Source organism: Idiotropiscis lumnitzeri, chromosome 13 (genome assembly GCF_059441095.1).
Source record: "Idiotropiscis lumnitzeri isolate Australia: NSW breed Sydney's pygmy pipehorse chromosome 13, RoL_Ilum_1.0, whole genome shotgun sequence".
Lineage (NCBI taxonomy): Eukaryota > Metazoa > Chordata > Actinopteri > Syngnathiformes > Syngnathidae > Idiotropiscis > Idiotropiscis lumnitzeri.
Window position 1 is genome coordinate 5258203 of NC_142403.1, and position 17957 is coordinate 5276159.

Consider the following 17957-nt stretch of genomic DNA (forward strand, 5'->3'; position numbering starts at 1 on the left):
TAATCTAGCCTAGATGTAACAAAGGCGTGCAATACTGTTTCTAAATTATGCTGTGAAAGAAAGGGCTTCACCTTAGCCAGCTAAATTCACCTGTCATCAGTCAGTCCATAGAATATTCTCCAAAAGTCTTTTTCAAAAGTAAGATAAGCCCTTAACTTCTTTTTGGTCAGCAGTGTTTTTTGCCTTAAAATTCTGCCATGAATGGCATTTTGGCCCAGTCTTTTCTTTATTGTTGAGTCACAGAAATTAAAATTAACTGAAGCAAGGGAGGCTTGCAGTTCTTCAGATCTTGTCTTGGATTCCAAAACCGACCTCCTGAATAAGTCATTGTAATTTTGAGGGAACTTTTGTTGCTGTTCCATGTTTTCTCTATTTGTGGAAAATGGCTCTCACCGTGGTTCGCTCGAGTCCTAAAGCTTGAGAAAAACCTTTTTAAACCTTTCCATACTGGTAGATGTCATTCAGCATAGTTCTCGTTTGTTTTTCAAAGTGATTTGGATCGTGGCATTTTGCTGCAGCGTTTTGAGAGCTTTTGGACGACTTTAATTAGTCAGACAGGTTCTATAATAGTGATTACTTGATGGCGCAAGGCTTGGGTGTGGTAAGTGAAAATAAATTCAGCTTTCCCAAAAATGTTTTCAGCTATAGTTAATGACTCAATAAGGAAGTCAGTTATTTTTTCCAAGCAAGGAAGCTTTGAATATGTTTTTACTCCTTCATAGATACAATGGCAATCTAAAATAATTCTATTGTCTCAAATTTTAAAGTGACGGACAATGTGATTTCTGCTCATCGGACTGTGATCTTTGATATTCTGTTGTCCTCGTTGCTGTTAAACCTACTACCAATGAGAGCAACCGTTGGATTTTTAACCCCCCCACTGCTAGTCGGTTCTCTGATGTCTTTGATCTGCTCTGTGTTCCCCATTCAAACACAGAGGAACTCAGCTCTTTGTTCCCCTCATCTTGCCGTAATATTTGGATTCTGCGGCTCCATTAAAAATTATGCGGCCAAAGCTGAAACCGGAGCCATGGTTTAATGAGCGAACTCACACAGCTAAACAAGATTGCCGCAAAGCTGAAGGCAGGTGGGAAAAAAGACAAACTGCAGGTCTCTTATCCAATCCTTAAAGACTGCTGGCATTGTTTCCAAAGTATTTAAAACTGTTGATTCTGCACTACATGACAGCCGATTTGCACAGACTCGTCGCCTGAAATTTGCCATACATTTTTACAGTTTTTCATTAACAAGGTTGCTCCAGCCAGGGCTCTTGTTTCGAACGCCACACTTGACCCCTCTGTGCAACTTGAGACTATTCGCTGTTCAGCTGTTTTCTGCTGTTTACTGCATATGTGTTAATATTATTAATTTGTATTTTAAATTACTTCTATCACTGTCTTCATTATTGAATTATTTCTATTTAATGTTATATTTGTTTAAGGGCTTTGTTACTGCTGCAGCTGCTGTGAAATGCGTCATACTAATAAAGATGTATTTGTATTGACAGACAGACAGATAGATAGATAGATAGATAGATATCCTCTCTGATGCGCTGCTTAGTCCTCAGCACAGATAGATAGATGTGCAAATTATCTCAAAGAGTAATGCCATGACAGAAGATCACCCTTAAATGCAAAAAAAATATTGAATTTCATCTATCAAGTAAAATGAATATCTTCTCTCTTTTTTTTTCATTTTCTTTTACTCACTAAGGACATATTGTGCTTGTGGGGGGTACATTCCTGACAAGGTGATAGAGGTTATTGCTGATGAGAAGTTAATGGCTGGTTGCCAAGACAAACCTGCATCACGTTTCACCTTTTTGTTATGCCGGTTTGTTTGCTTTGGTTGTAGATGACCCCCCACACCTACACCCACACACACGCACAATAACACACACAAACACACACGCACACGCAATGTGTGAAGTTATTGTCAAAACAACAATCGGAAAGCTAAATTCCATCTATGACACGTAACTATCCAAAACCTGTATGGAAACTACCAAAATCATCATGGTTGGACTCATATGAAGAATAGCAGCAGGCACCTCAGGTGCGACTATGTACACATATTTCATGTAGGCTAAAAATGCGGACTTGAACGAAGGGGCTCGTGTTCCCGTAGTGCTGCAAAATTCCTTCAGCATGGAAGTAATAATGTAAGCAATGATACAGAAAGCAAATAATGATAATAATAATAATAATAATAGTTAAAAAAATATTACACATCATCTGTACACTTGTAGCATGCATGCACTACCAAATGGTACAAGAATATTAAAAAAAAAAAAAGTCACCTTGAGGACTCAAAGTTGCTAAAAATGTAACCAAACCCATTTTGCAATTGAATGTAGATTATTAATATTTTGAGCATATCTTTTTCATTAGATACACCTGCACAAATAGGACATCAATGTATGCAATGTATGTAGTAAGTAAGCATGCAATGTAATCATGTAACTTTATTCAAATCAGCTCAGTATGATGTGCTATAACACTAACCACGTGTTCCTGCTGGGCCCAGATACCTAAAATATTCAGTTTCCTTGTCAGAGAAGATTTTTGCGGCTTCACTGAACAAATCTTTGGAGACCGAAAAGAGGAGGCAGGGATTTAAGCAGTTTGGGACATGAAGGCTGCCAGACTACAACACGACACAGCAAAATAAAAGGTTTGTTGGGCTACGCTCGTCAAAGTGGAGAGTGGACTAGGCTATACAGCTTTACAGAGACATACACAGAAAAGCATATGACACACTCAATTTATGACCTCTTATACTTTACACATTCAGAAGCACATGTCTCATTGGACTTTTTTAATAATACCCTGCCACTTAATGCAGCTGTTACGCAAATATCTCATTGATTAAAAATGTTTTTGAGATGTTATCAGGAGTGCAGGCCTTCCACTAACCAGCCACAAGATACACGTGCACAATGTCATGAGACAGTTCAAGAACAAGGCTGCCTTTACAAAAAAATGCTTTTATTGTCAAAGATTATTTCTAACAGTAGTGCTGAATGGTTCCACTATTTAATGTAAACAAATAACTTTGCCTGTGCCTTTCGGTTTCATGGACATAATTGATGATTTATTGGACTGTATTATTTAAATTGTTTTAACCATCAGAGCTTACTCACAGTTGTCCATTCTGCGAAAAAAAAAAAAAAAGGATAGCCCTAAATGACTTGAATGAGTGCCACGTGAATGTGGCATTACAATTACTAGGTATCTGATTCTGATGAACTGAGAAACTGATTAAGTTGACCTCATGACAGAGAGACGTACGCTCCTCTTCAGTTGTATTGGAGTATTATATTCGCTGTAGACTACAATTCCTTGTAACTTTAACACCAACAAATGAATAAAATATGACCCAGATCTATATTGCAGCTTTTTTTCAATTGTAACATGGATGGGCCTCTTCCAGGGGAAAGTGGCGCTTGTTTAGGGAATGAGCACTTTTCTCCACATGGAGCCCGAAGTAATTTTTCATTTGACAATTAAGTGACAATTTTTTTCATATTTCCTATTTCATTTTTTTGTCCAGATGTTATTTTGGCACCCAATGAAACATGTCAGTCAATTGTTGTAGCGGGTATGAGGATCTAATATTCATATTGCTCCTATACTAAACAATTCAGGGGCTGGAATCAATTCAGTGACTTTTGGCCAAATATTCAACCGGTGTGACTGAAATACCTGGGAACTGGACAGTGCATCTAAAAAAATAATCGATTCCTGTTGTTTCTTGTAAGGGAATCAGGTAACATTAATTATGGATATATATTAAACCACTGGTGTCAAACTCAAGGCCCGGGGGCCAGATCCAGCCTGTCACATTTCATGTGACCCTCGAAAGCAAGTTATATGCATCGACTTCACGTTTCTTGCTTAAATAACAAAATTGCAATTGTTTTCGCTTAAAAATTGCCTCTCATTCCATATGAAGCGATCCTACATTCCTTTTGGTTCACACTCAACAGCCATCCGAAGGAAACCAGAACTATGACGTGGCTCGCAACAGAAATTTGCTTGTATTAAACAACAAACAACAACAAATGTAAAATTGTGGGAACGTCTCATTAGAATACAGTACAACTAACATCTCTAGGTTTTATTAACAGTATATCTGGGTTTTTTTTTTCAACATTGATATTATACAAATGCATACGTGAATCTAAAAAAAAAAATCAAGTGCAACAATATCTCGTCAGGTTAGATGTTAAGTGATTGAACCTGCTACTACTATAAATTTAACAAGCAGAAGTGTACTAACAGTTATCAAAAGAACAAGTGCAAATGACTATTCTTCAAGGACTTGTTTTTGTTTTTCAAAATAGATCAACTGATTAACATGAACTGTCTGAAAAATATTTTTGTGTGTTTACTATGTTGCCAGCAGTTCTAAAAACTCTTGGAACACTTGTGATGAGAACTCATTTTGTTTTGAGATGTATCCTGAAGCACGCCATTGAGTGTAAACTGACAAACAGCACTGCTGTTTTTCCTCTTAATGTCTTATTGTGCCCCCACACAAACACTATGCCGTTGTAATATTTGTGGAATGCTGAGAAAACATTCTTTTATGATGTTTGCTTGCACAGCCAAGACTGTCAACTCTGGAACAGTTGGCAAAAATTGTGAAAATTGCATGATGACGTAAAAAGTGGTTGGAGAAACAGCAAGCAACTTACTTGGTATTTAGAACATTTCTGTCTTTGCAAAAAAGCAAACTCTTTCCACACACCCGCCATGCTAGTTGGTTGTCAACTGGCATGACGTGAGGTCACAGACACACCAGGTTACAAAGTCTTTATCATCAAAAGTGCTAAAAAAAAACTATATATATATATATATATATATATATATATATATATATAGTGTGCTATGCCTAAATCCAGCGTGTTATTTTCTTGGATCAATACAATGGATTGATGACCTTTTAAAATTATTTTAAATTGATATGTCTTGTCTGGAATGCCAACTTGCCAAGCACAGTTGGATTTAGTTGGATCATAGGGATATACAGTAAAATGATACATCAATATAGTGGATGACTCATAGGACACAGAGTAGCGGTAATACTAAGGTTTGGTTGTAAATATAAATATGTTATTAAAGCTACTTGCAATGTTAATTAGCTTGAGAAGCGTATGATGTCATACTCCCTAATTAACATCACAAATTGGCAGGTCAAATATCTCCAAAAAGATTTTTTTTTTCACCACGTTAATCCTCAGTTTGGCACAAACGGAGTCACATGAATGTTAAAAGCAATCCTTTGATGAGGGCTTTTCCGGTTTTGCATGCTCATGTGGCAAAACATTGAAGCAATAACAATGAAGCAATACCAAGTGCACCTCTTACTTTACCGACATCATTTCAATACACGGTAGCGCCGTTTTCGATTTGCATGTTAGGCTGAGACTGATTTGGAATGTACCATAAAAAAAAAAAAAAGAAATCATATAAGTAAGTCTTCATTTACATCACTATTGCTCATGTCCTATCACGATTCTGGAAGGGTCCGGATCAGAATCAGACACTAAAAACAGGTAATTCAGATGGAAGAAAATAAATAAAATAAACACGAGATGAACCAAAAACGCATGCAAAAGGGAAAGCAATGAGAATCACATAAATGACTTGAAAAGAGCAAAAATGCTGCAGAAACAAAACCCGAGACTAATCCTTAAATAAACCGAGAATAAATATAAGAAAAATGCAAAACGACAAGAGATACTATGTTGTGCAAACAAGAGCTAAAACTTGAGACGACAGTTATGAGCAAGATGAAGAAATAATCCAGCAACTATTGCCGGCTTGACAGTCCTTTTATTCTAAGATAATTGCAAGTCATGGCAGGTGTGCTGCTGATTCGCCTGATGCGAGGCATGCTCGTCATTGGAGGGAACGCCTTCAACTCGAGCAGGGCTTGAAAACAAAACAACCGAGTCATGACATGTACAGTATATCATATACAGATTTTTTAACATGATGCTCTTCATAAATAGCATTTCTTCCTCACTCAAAGGTCTTGTTCTTTTCAGAATGTTATACTGTATATTATCATTTGTGCTGTGAATTCCCCAGTTGTGCTATCAATAAAGTCGTCTTCTGTTGGGTAGAAAGTTTACAATGACATCATTGTCAAATCTTGTGTAGGTGGTAAGCTGTTTACCAGAGTGGAAAATCACCACAATAGAAGGAAAAAATGTACTGTTATCAATACACCCACTCTAGATGGCTTCTCTGAGGAAAGATGTCGGAGTAGTTTAATGGTAATAACTTGTTACAATTTTGCTGTAGCTCCTTTTACACTGCCTGTGAACCACATCTTATTTTCCCTCCTTTGTTCTCTTTCACTGTTCTGTATGAATAATTTATAATATTGACTGGGTTGGGTGAAGTCATCGCAATATTTTTGTGCCTTTGGAGGGACAATTTTGGGCAAGTTACTCCCAAAAGGTTAGTTTATAATTTTAGTATTGGTATATGCTATATATTATTAACATTCTCGTAGTTGCAGTATAACTCAAGAGTCCCATCTCTAAATTGTCATGTCTTACACAATTTCTGTTACTTCAGTCGAAATGAATACACTGATGCCATAATCAGACAATGTTTAGAATTAAGTGTCAGTCGCTAAATAACCAAAACAATCGCATGTCACTTTGAGTCCACCTGTTATGACCATCCATAATATGTATTTGGGATAAATAATCTCAATTCTGGCTATTCAACATCAAATATAAAACTGTAAAGAACAAAACTAGGAAAAAAAAATCACGAACATTTATTTACTAGACCGAACATGTACATGGAATGAGTGTCCATTGAACCAATGAGTGGCTCTGCTTTAGTGCCTGATTTTTATTCTGTCTAATGATGCCTGCCCAAAACTGTACAGTTAAATTGTACAAGATGGCAGGACTTAAATGCAAACCACAGAGAGACAAAAAGAAGAGTAATACAGAAAAGCTGACAGAAATCGATCACTGATAATGTTAAAATCGCAGCAGAAAGCTTGTTTTGTGGTGGCAAAAAGTTATAAGAGAAAACATCTGGCCACAACACGGTGAAAATGTTTGCAGAGTGCATTAAAGAGAGCATTACATAAATGTTAGTCGAAATGCTTTAGCTTAGTCCTTTTAGGCAAAAAGGGTGCTGCACTTTACTGTGATTGGCCCGGCAGCTGTGGAAAGCAGAGTGGACACCTAAGATGACCTGTCTGATGTTGACACCCCCGAAAAATATGCCCGTTCAGGGTGTGCTTTGGATGGGCACTTTCAGGTGGATGCTGCTCACCCTCTTGGCCACACTCTCTGCATTCCTCTGGATTGCCCGACTCTTGTAACATGTTACTCCTATTTCTTTACTGTACTGCATGACAGAAGTTTTACACTGAGCACTCTATTCTCGCACCCAATTGTGTCTAAAGCTATATTTTGTTCCATCAAACTGTCTGTCTGTGGCATACCATGTCACTGAGTGAAAGTGCAACTGGCAGCCTGTGCATTTTCGGAGGGGGGGAAATGTTTTGGGATTTATTTACTTATTTTTACAAACAGTAATTCTTGATAAAAAAAAAAAAAAACACTTAAATATTTAATATATGTTCTCCATGTAGAACTCCTGGTGACTAAAATATTTGAAAATATTGGGATTTTTTTTTTGTTGATTTGGAATGATAAGCAGGACAAACATAGTGCCTCAATAATATTAACATTTTGAGTGTGTTTAAATAAGTGGAAAAATACACTAAATCAGTTCTTGTCCTGAATGTTGGTTTCTTGGTCAGCAATCTTTGTACAGGGGGGAAAAAATACAGGATGTGCTTATTTTGTTATTTCCTTCAACCCTTTTGTTATCGGGTTAGGATGGAGGATCTTTTATACAAACATTGAAAAATTTATCGTCAAAAATGACATATTCAGGGCAAATATTTTGTACATATACTTATATTTTGTCAGTATTTAAAATAGCATTTGTGTCATGTTATATATTTTTGGCACATTTTATCTGGTTAGGAAGTGCGTGGTGCAACGTGGACCCCCAATTGCACTGATGAAACATTGTGGCCCCTCATGCCAACATGTATATGACCAAACATCTTTGTTAGGTATTGGACAGTGACCTCTGACCTCACAAATGTGGCACACTTTGGTTATTGTACTCATTTTTCACCATTTAAAAAAATCCCTTCATATTTCTTTTATTTTTTATTTCTATTGTATTTGTATTATTTGTATTTTTGTTAATTTCTTGTTCACAACTAGATGCACCTCTGGCTCTGGTTAAGAAAGTGCTGTGACTTATTTATGCTAAAAAATATGTTATACAATCGCATCCTGAAAGCTTGATTTGTCACAGTGCACTTTCTCTTTGCCTTTTAAATCCTTATTTGTTTGCCATGCAAAATGACATATTTTAAGAGCACATATTTCACACATTTGCATGCATTTTGTCCATATTTAAAATAGCTCAAGTCAGCTATTCAGTGAGCATAAATTTCTTAAAAATGTAACCATGACATACAAATGAGTGATAAGTTCTAGTCTACACATTCTGGTGTCAAGTCATCCTGGCGTCGAGTCGCGAGAGAGTCACAAGATTTATTCTAAGTGTCAGGCCGCACTGAACTGTATGTCCAATGTAAAAACAGAAAAGTCCATTCATACTTGAGTACACTCATCATCATCTTATTTTAAAATACGCTTTCCTGCTTTACTGCTGCAGAGGAAATGAATCACTATAAAAAAAATAAAAATAATTTTACACACACACACACCGACACACGCACGCACACACACATGCAAATTCTACACAGTTCTGGCCAAGTTTTACTTCAAGGTGCTTGTGGCCACACGGCAAAAGACAGTGATCATTGTTTCTCTCCCTTATTGGCAGTTGAGATCGGCAGAATTCTCATTTCAAACACTTAAGCACCAGAACAAAACGGTATGTCAACCTCCAACATGGCAATCTGCGTCATGGGAAAACCAACATCTCTAAATCTCTCAGCTCTAAGGAACTAGTAAAACCTGGGTTTATTCTGTGTGCCACTCTTTTGGCTGTGTGCAAGGATATTTGCTCAACTAGTCCTCATGTGATTTGTGGACTTGGCAAAAGCAATTGGAAACTTCTACTAAAGAGTCACTACAGGAAAGTTGCTGGAATTTAAAGCACGGCACTGACTCACTAGTGACTACCATATGGAAATCTGTTACATTCAATCTGAGTTGTCTTGCTTCTAAAATACCACTGGCAACACATTTTGTTGGCCTGTGGCTGCCACATTCAGTGTCGGGTGCAACAGAACAAACCAAACGGCAATCAAACAAATTCAATAATCAAAAGCACTACTGAGTGAGATTTCCTCAATCAAAGTCTGTTTTAAAAGTGTAAATAGGCAATGGCCTATTGAGTGATTATATCATACCTTTTCCACATTATTTTAGTTACCAAAAATTCTAAAAAACCTTGGCCAAAATCTGATATTTAATGGTTTACAGCAGGCATCACCAAATGGCGGACCGCGGTCCGGATCGGGACCGACAGATGGTTCGGACCGGACCCATGCCCAGCCTATGATGAATTTTTTTCAGGGCGCATTCGCAAACGTTGACGCTCCAATCCTAGTAAATACGGAAAAGGCGTCACTGATTTGAGCCAATCAAATCTTTTGTTTACGATCCACTGCCAATTGCGCAGCAGACCGGAAGAGAGTGCTGCTGACAGTATGCCTTGCTAAAAAGTTAGCGAGGTCGATGCGTCTTGTTTTAAATGAATGGACGGAGAAATTTAGTTTCGTTCTGGCTGCAGCCGATTCAAAACCAGTGTGCATCATATGCTCCGAAACCGTCGCAACATTGCGAAGCGCCACTACGAAACAAAGCACCGCCCTTTTGTGCAAAGTTATTCGCTGACGTTTGAGGTGAGCGCAGGCAAAAACATCGAACTTCGAGTGCAGTATAACAGATTTTTACATTTTCGTTTACATCCCAGCGGCATGCATACAAATATTCAGTAAAAGTATCATGGATTTTGGGGAAACATAAAAAAACGTTCAAGTGATGGGGAAGTTGTGAATAAGTGCTTAAATGTGGTTGCACAAACATTATTTATAAAGGAAAACACAAAACTCAGATGTGTGAAATAATCTACCAAATCCCAATGGCCCTGACTTCGTTCCAACACAGATTTAAGTCAATGGCAGGGCAGTCACAAACTCATTTTTCTCATTATGAGATGTTAAAAAAATATTCAAAAGAAAAGGTGGTGTCAAAGCTCATTTTGAATTAGTTTTTCATGAGGACAGCCATTTTTATTGATTGTGTACTGAACATGTCGACCTGTTTTACTTGGATAATTAGGCTTTCCGTTTTTTTAGGCTGATAACTCAATGCTTAGCACTTGATATATTTCTGCAGGAGATATTTTACTGTTTTTTCTGGAAGTGGCACCCGTAAGTTCCTGGAGCCACATTTTCTTGAATGTGAAATAAACGCCTTATATTTGTTTGACTGGCAAAGGTGTTTAATGGGAACATTGCTAAATATTTAGTATATAAGTGTGCTCTGTTGAAAATGACTAAATATCGAAAACTATATAAAAATGTGAACATAAGATAGACATTTCGGGAAGTTGGACTTTGGTTCGGACCTTTTAATTGGAAGAAATTTTAGTCGTGGACCTCTGTGACTTTTAATTGAATACCTCTGGTTTACAGTATACCGTATCCATCACTATATGTGAATCTTTTTTTTTTTCTTTTAATTGTTTTTTTACACTACAAGGCTACCTAGGTAGGCTGCACCTGGTGTTTTTTCCTAATGTCTTGAATTCCCTGTCGATCTCTGGCCTGTTCTGCCGATCCAACCCACCTGTTGTTTTTTTTTTTAAACATTTTTAAATTTTTAATTGACATTTTTATGTTCACATCTTTTGTGAAATTGATTGGTTAGGGTGGAGTGCAGTGTTACAGTAGTTATGTAATATTTTGCTTGAAACTGCTTCATTTTACTTTTTTTATAAATTAGTTTTAGTATTAGTTTATTCTTTTCGACTACTTTTACAGATTGTAACAGCAGCGCTCATTTCCAATAGCCCTTAGTGTTTTGCATTTTCTTTTCATTGAAGTTAAATCAGCGAACTTTCTTCGGACATAATTATAAACTTGAGCATTTTGTCAATAAAACAGCCAATTTTAATTTAGATACTATTTTATGTGTCAATTTTACAGTAAACTTCAACGGAGTGTAACAGTTTGAAGCAAGCACAGTTTTCCTCTTAGATAATTGTGTGAGTGAGAGAGTAAGAACAGGTGCAAATGAATATTTGTTAAATCCTTTAAGTTTACATTTATTAAAGACGTGCCACATGGGAGCGGAATCACAATGTTGATAAATTTTTTTATTTTTTTTTTACATGGTCTCTCTATACTATTTATTTTTCATATATTTCTGGTGGGTCGGGAACATGTACTCCACCGTAAAAGGAGGTTGACTGTGAATGATAACAAAAACCTGTGACCTCCCACTTCCCAAATTGGTTTAAAACATGTGATGGTGTTTGTCTCAGACAATCACTCATGTCTCGTGTCAGTTCCTCACGCCTCATTTATGTGTGTCTTTACTTGACTTGGCCATTCAAGGTCAAGCACAATGCTGTCATTTTTTTCCCAAGTACAAAACAAGTCACCCTTGCTCTCTCTGCCATTTAAATCATCTATGGTCGTATTTGTCATGGTATATTTCCTTGTAATGTCACCCAAAATGGTTGCTGGGGAAGATACAGTGATATTAGTGTCCATAACACAGATACGGAATGCTCAATTATGTCAGTCGTCACATGGATTGTTATTGTGGGAAGAATAACCGCAATTTGTCACTAAGGATGTTTTCAACACACCATCTGTGGAGCTGAATTATTCATTAGAAAATCCACTGCACTTTCTTCAGGACAGAAACTTCTCAATTTACCACAGAATCCTCTGGAATATCTCTTTGATAAAGAGGGCAAACAGTACTGTGAGGTCAATTCCTTTGCGTTTGTATAATGAAGTCATTTGGGTGTCAAAATCCAAAGATGAATATCAGACAAAAGTTAAGAATTCCAGCTTTACTTTGGTTTTTTACTTATAGATGCATTAAACAACTCGAGAGAAATCAACTTAAAATGAAATACATTTAGTATTTGGTGGTTTTGGTGACTTCAAAAAACTGCATCAAGCTTGCGACCCATTGCCTTGTTCCATGATGAACTGTCTCTCGATTAATTTGGATGGATTTTTCATCAAATTGACAAACAAAATGGTATTGCGGACTTGTGAATTCACTCTTCTGTTATCATAATTAATTTCATCATCCATTAAGACTAGTTAGCCTGTTCCAGAAGCACCCATGTAAACCTAACAATTCTGAAGTTTTTAAAACCATTTGCATTCAAACTAATCAGGAGAATATTCATCATCCCGCAAGACAATGACCCAAAACACATTGTCAACACAACAAACGACTTCATCAGGGGTAAAAAGTGGAAGCTCTTAGACTGGCCAAGTACATCATTGTTCCTTAACCCAGTAGAGCATGCATTTTACCTCCAGAAGACCAAACCCCCAGAACCAAAGAACTGAAGGAGGTAGCAGTAAAGGCCATGTAAAGCATTTTGAAGGAAAATCTAACAGTCTGGTGAAGTCAATAGGCTTGATGCAGCTATTACAAGTAAGGGTCCTGCCACAAAATATGAAAAGAGTAAGTGAGGCAGCAGATAGGTACCAGCTGGCCAAGCGGAACGGTCTCTGAGGCAACAATCCAGGTGTGGGAGGAGTTTAGTGAGGCCACAATGAATTAATTAAAGAGGGAGAGCTACTGTATGTCTCGTCATTTTTGTTAAGCTCTCAGTTTTTAGTCCTGTCTTTCATGTTGTCATGACTGCTTTTATTTTAGAGTGATAATTTTCTCTGGTTTCACATGCTTTACTACTTCCTGTCCACATAGTGCCATGTCCTGAACTCATCTGTAAAGCAAGTTTGACCATTCTTTGATATTTTCAAGCATTTATGTTTTTTTTTTTTTTTGTTTTGTTTCTTGTGCTTCCTTGGTTAGTTTTTGCTCTGACCTTTTGTAGCTAATTGTGTCCCTCATTTTACAAGCCTAGCTGTGATTTTAAGTTGTTAGTTTCCTTCTAATGTGATTCCTGACTTGCAGGTTTTTGCAACCTATTTGGCAACTTTTTTTGGCATCCTTGTCAATCTCTGTCAATACAAACCTATGGGATTTAGTTGCCTGGTGAGGACTACTCCCTAATTGAAAAAGTGTTCCAGCATAATGATCCTCCCTTCTGCATGACCAAGCAACCAAACAGATAACGATCAAAAATAGCCAGGCAGCGCTGTCTTGCATCATCCACCGTGAACCAGAATAAGCACTGCTCACCTACAGATGAACAAAAACACAAATATGATGCTACACGTAAACTGTGTTTAACAAGTGCACCACCATACTTCTGTAAATGCAGAGTTTTCTAAACACCATCTCACTTGGTTCTCTAATCCTTCATCAAAATGTCAGGGTTCGCCTTACGGCGAGGAGGAGGTGGACCCAAAAGGCGAGGAGGCAGAGAGGTGAGTAGCGTGAAGGGAATTTATTGAAGGGATCGAACATGGACAAACAACAGGGCAGGATACAAAACAACCAGGGCAAAGTGAACACGACTAACTGGGACAAGGATAAAGGGCATGAACGAGAGCGGGGCGTGAGCGAGAGCGGAACAGGAACGAGAATCAGAGCAGGAACGAGAACATGAACGTGCACAAAACGTGGTCGTGGCAGTACGTAAATTGCGGTAATGACCCGACACAGAGTGGTGGGTCTGGGATGCTTAAATAGTCCGAGTAATTAGGGGAGCAGATGGGAATCAGGTGCGTGATGAGGGTAACGGGGAACAGGTGCGTGGCTGGTGAGGACGAGTGCTGAGGGGAGGCGCTATCACAGCTGACCAAAACAATAACAGAAAACACATGGCGGGAAGGAGGGGACGAAAACAATAACAAAACCGCATGCACATGAAAACAATAACAAAGCCCCTCTCATGCCCGACGCGGATCATGACAGTACCCCCCCCTCAAGGGACGGATTCCAGACGTCCCACAAAAAAAGAACAAAAAGAAAAACCATGTCCAAAAACGAGGGTGGGCGGAAGGGGTCGGGCGGTGGGGCAACGACCCGTGATCGAAGCCGGTCTGGCGGATGTCCGGGAGGCCAGACCAGCGAGTCCTTTCGTGGCCATTCAGGCGGCCGTCCGGGTGGCCGAACCCGCAAGTCCAGTCGTGGCCATTCGGGCGGGCGTCCGGGAGGCCAAACCAGGGAGTCCGACTGTGGCCATTCAGGCGGGCGTCCGGGAGGGCCAGATCGCCACATCGAGTGCGCCGCCGAGGCTGAGACGAGAAGTGGCGGGGGGTCGCGGGGCGCAGCCGAGACAGGAACTTGGAGCGGCGGCGGGTCGCGGGGCGCAGCCGAGACAGGAACTTGGAGCGGCGACGAGTCGTCGAGCGTTGCTGACACAGGAACGTGGAGCGGCGGCTGGTCGACGAGCGTCGCCGAGACAGGAACGCGGAGCGGCGGCTGGTCGTCGAGCCCCGCCGAGACAGGAACGCGGAGCGGCGGCTGGTCGTCGAGCCCCGCCGAGACAGGAACGCGGAGCGGCGGCTGGTCGTCGAGCGTCGCCGAGACAGGAACGTGGAGCGGCGGCTGGTTGTCGAGCCCCGCCGAGACAGGAACGTGGATCGGCGGCAGGTCGTCGAGCGTCGCCGAGACAGGAACGTGGAGCGGCGGCTGGTCGTCGAGCGTCGCCGAGACCGGAACGTGGAGCGGCGGCTGGTCGTCGAACCCCGCCGAGTCAGGAACGTGGGGCGGCGGCTGGTCGTCGAGCCCTGCCGAGACAAGAACCAGGAGCGACCGGGGGTCGTCGAGCGCCGCCGGGACCAAGGCGAGCAGTGGCGACGGGTCGTCGGATGCTGCCGAGGCCAGAGCGGGGCGCGATGGTGGGTCGTCGTGCGTCGCCGAGGCTGAGGCGTGACGCGGCGGCGGACCGTCGTCCATCGCGGGCACCGGAACCGGGAGCGGCGGCGGGTCGTCGAACCCTGCCGAGACAGGAACCAGGAGCGACCGTGGGTCGTCGAGTGCTGCCGGGACCAAGGCGAGCAGTGGCGACGGGTCGTCGGATGCTGCCGAGGCCAGAGCGGGGCGCGATGGTGGGTCGTCGTGCGTCGCCGAGGCTGAGGCGTGACGCGGCGGCGGACCGTCGTCCATCGCGGGCACCGGAACCGGGAGCGGCGGCACTTCGTCAGGCGCCGCTGAGGCAGATACGGCAGGCGGCTGCTCGTCGTCCACCACGGATGCAGGGACCGGGGGTGACGGCTGCGGGCCGTGTTCGGCCGAAACGTGAGCTTGGGGCGGAGGCAAGGCGTGCCCCACCGGAACATGAACTTGGGACGGACGCACGACGTGCTCCGCCTGAACGTGAGCTTGGAACGGGCGCACAGCGTGCTCCGCCTGAACGTGAACTTGGGTCGGAAGCAGGATGTGCTCCGCCTGAACGTGAACTTGGGTCGGGAGCAGGATGTGCTCCGCCTGAACGTGAACTTGGGTCGGAAGCAGGGTGTGCTCCCCTTGAACGAGAACTTGGGACGGACGCAGGACGTGCTCCGCCTGAACGTGAACTTGGAACGGACGCACAGCGTGCTCCGTCTGAACGAGAACTTGGGACGGACGCAGGGCGTGCTCCGCCTGAACGTGAACTTGGAACGGACGCACAGCGTGCTCCGCTGGATCGGGAACTTGGGGCGCGGGCGCGGCGCCGGAAAGGGGCTCAGCCGCTGGCGGGGAACCGGAACGGGGCTTGCCCGCGGGCGAGGAACCGGAACGGAGCTCAGCGGCCCGCGAGGAGCCGGAACGGGGCTCAGCAGCTGGCGGAAAGCCGGAACGGGGCTCAGCAGCTGGCGGGGAGCCGGGACGGGGCTCGGCAGCTGGCGGGGAGCCGGGACGGGGCTCAGCAGCTGGCGGGGAGCCGGGTACTGAAGGCTGCAGCGGACGAGGAGCCGGTCCTGGAGGCTGCACCGGACGGGGGGCCGGCACTGGAGGCTGCATAGGTTGCTGCAGCTGGCATGAAGGCGGCTTGGGTTGCTGCGACAGACGTGGGGGCGGCATGGTCTGTGCAGCTGACGTGGAGGCGACTGCGGGCCGAGCGCAGCATTCGGGCCGGGCGCAGCCGAGACGGGGGACCTGATCCCCGTCAGCCTTCTTCATGTCGACCAGCTGGGCTTGAAGTAAGGAGACCTGCTTCTCCGCGTTCCTCTTGCCCTCTTCTGCCTCAGCCAGCACCTTCCGCAGAGCGTTCCGCTCATCCTCCTGCTGCCGCAAGCGAGTGAAGAGGCTCAGCTTTTGGCGAGTCTCCTCTTGGAGCAACTCCTGGGCATCCTGCAGCTGCGACTCCACTGAAGACAGGTCTTGGCTGAGTTTGATGTTTCTGCCCTCGGCTTCAGTCAGCAGGCTGGTGACCTTGTCCAGCTCCGACTGCATCTTGGCCAACTTGTCAGCCATCTCCCGCCTTTGCTGTTCGCTCTCTCCAAACTTGACCTGCAGTTCTTGCTGTGCTGCAGTTGAGTCTACAGTGTCCTCCAACTCAGTCTTGAGAGCTTCCAGCTCCTCTCCAAGGTCTCTGCGCACCTCATCTGCCTTTCTGCGCGCCTGTCTCTCCGATTCCAGATCCTCCTGCAGCTCCGAGATCTGAGCTTCCAGTTCTCTGACCCTCTCCCGGGCTGATTGCTCGGAGGCGGCCTTCTCCTCTATCGAGGCCACCTGCTCCGCTTTCTGGGCCACTTGCACTTCCAGCTCAGCGAAGCGGGTGTGGAGTTCCGCAATCTGGTCATCGAATGTGACGGGGTTGCGCAGGAAGTCCAGGAAGTAGTTGATGTTTGCGGAATCGTCCTCATACTCCGCGTCGATGATCCGATGGGGAGGAATGACGGGTAGACCGTTGATGAAGTCATCTGGAGGTGGGGAAAATGCAACTGACGTGGCGCTGGGCTGATCGGCATGTTGCTGAGAGCGGTTGTCCGTGCGGCGGCGTTCGTGACGCCGCCGGGAGCCTCTCGCTGGGTCCTTTTTTGGTCGGGTCATTCTGTCAGGGTTCGCCTTACGGCGAGGAGGAGGTGGACCCAAAAGGCGAGGAGGCAGAGAGGTGAGTAGCGTGAAGGGAATTTATTGAAGGGATCGAACATGGACAAACAACAGGGCAGGATACAAAACAACCAGGGCAAAGTGAACACGACTAACTGGGACAAGGATAAAGGGCATGAACGAGAGCGGGGCGTGAGCGAGAGCGGAACGAGAATCGGAACAGGAACGAGAATCGGAACAGGAACGAGAACATGAACGTGCACAAAACGTGGTCGTGGCAGTACGTAAATTGCGGTAATGACCCGACACAGAGTGGTGGGTCTGGGATGCTTAAATAGTCCGAGTAATTAGGGGAGCAGATGGGAATCAGGTGCGTGATGAGGGTAACGGGGAACAGGTGCGTGGCTGGTGAGGACGAGTGCTGAGGGGAGGCGCTATCACAGCTGACCAAAACAATAACAGAAAACACATGGCGGGAAGGAGGGGACGAAAACAATAACAAAACCGCATGCACATGAAAACAATAACAAAGCCCCTCTCATGCCCGACGCGGATCATGACACAAAATGCGCATAGACATTACAAAAATGTAATTATGCGTACAGCACATAGCGATGGCTGTGACAAGATTTGTTTTAAACAGTCCTTAAAGGCCTATTAAAATAATAGATATACATTTTGGGCTGCAGATTTATTCATGTAATTGTTTTTAATGTAACAGTTATTACACAGGTTTTATCAGACAAAAAGTAATATAGTACTAACTTTG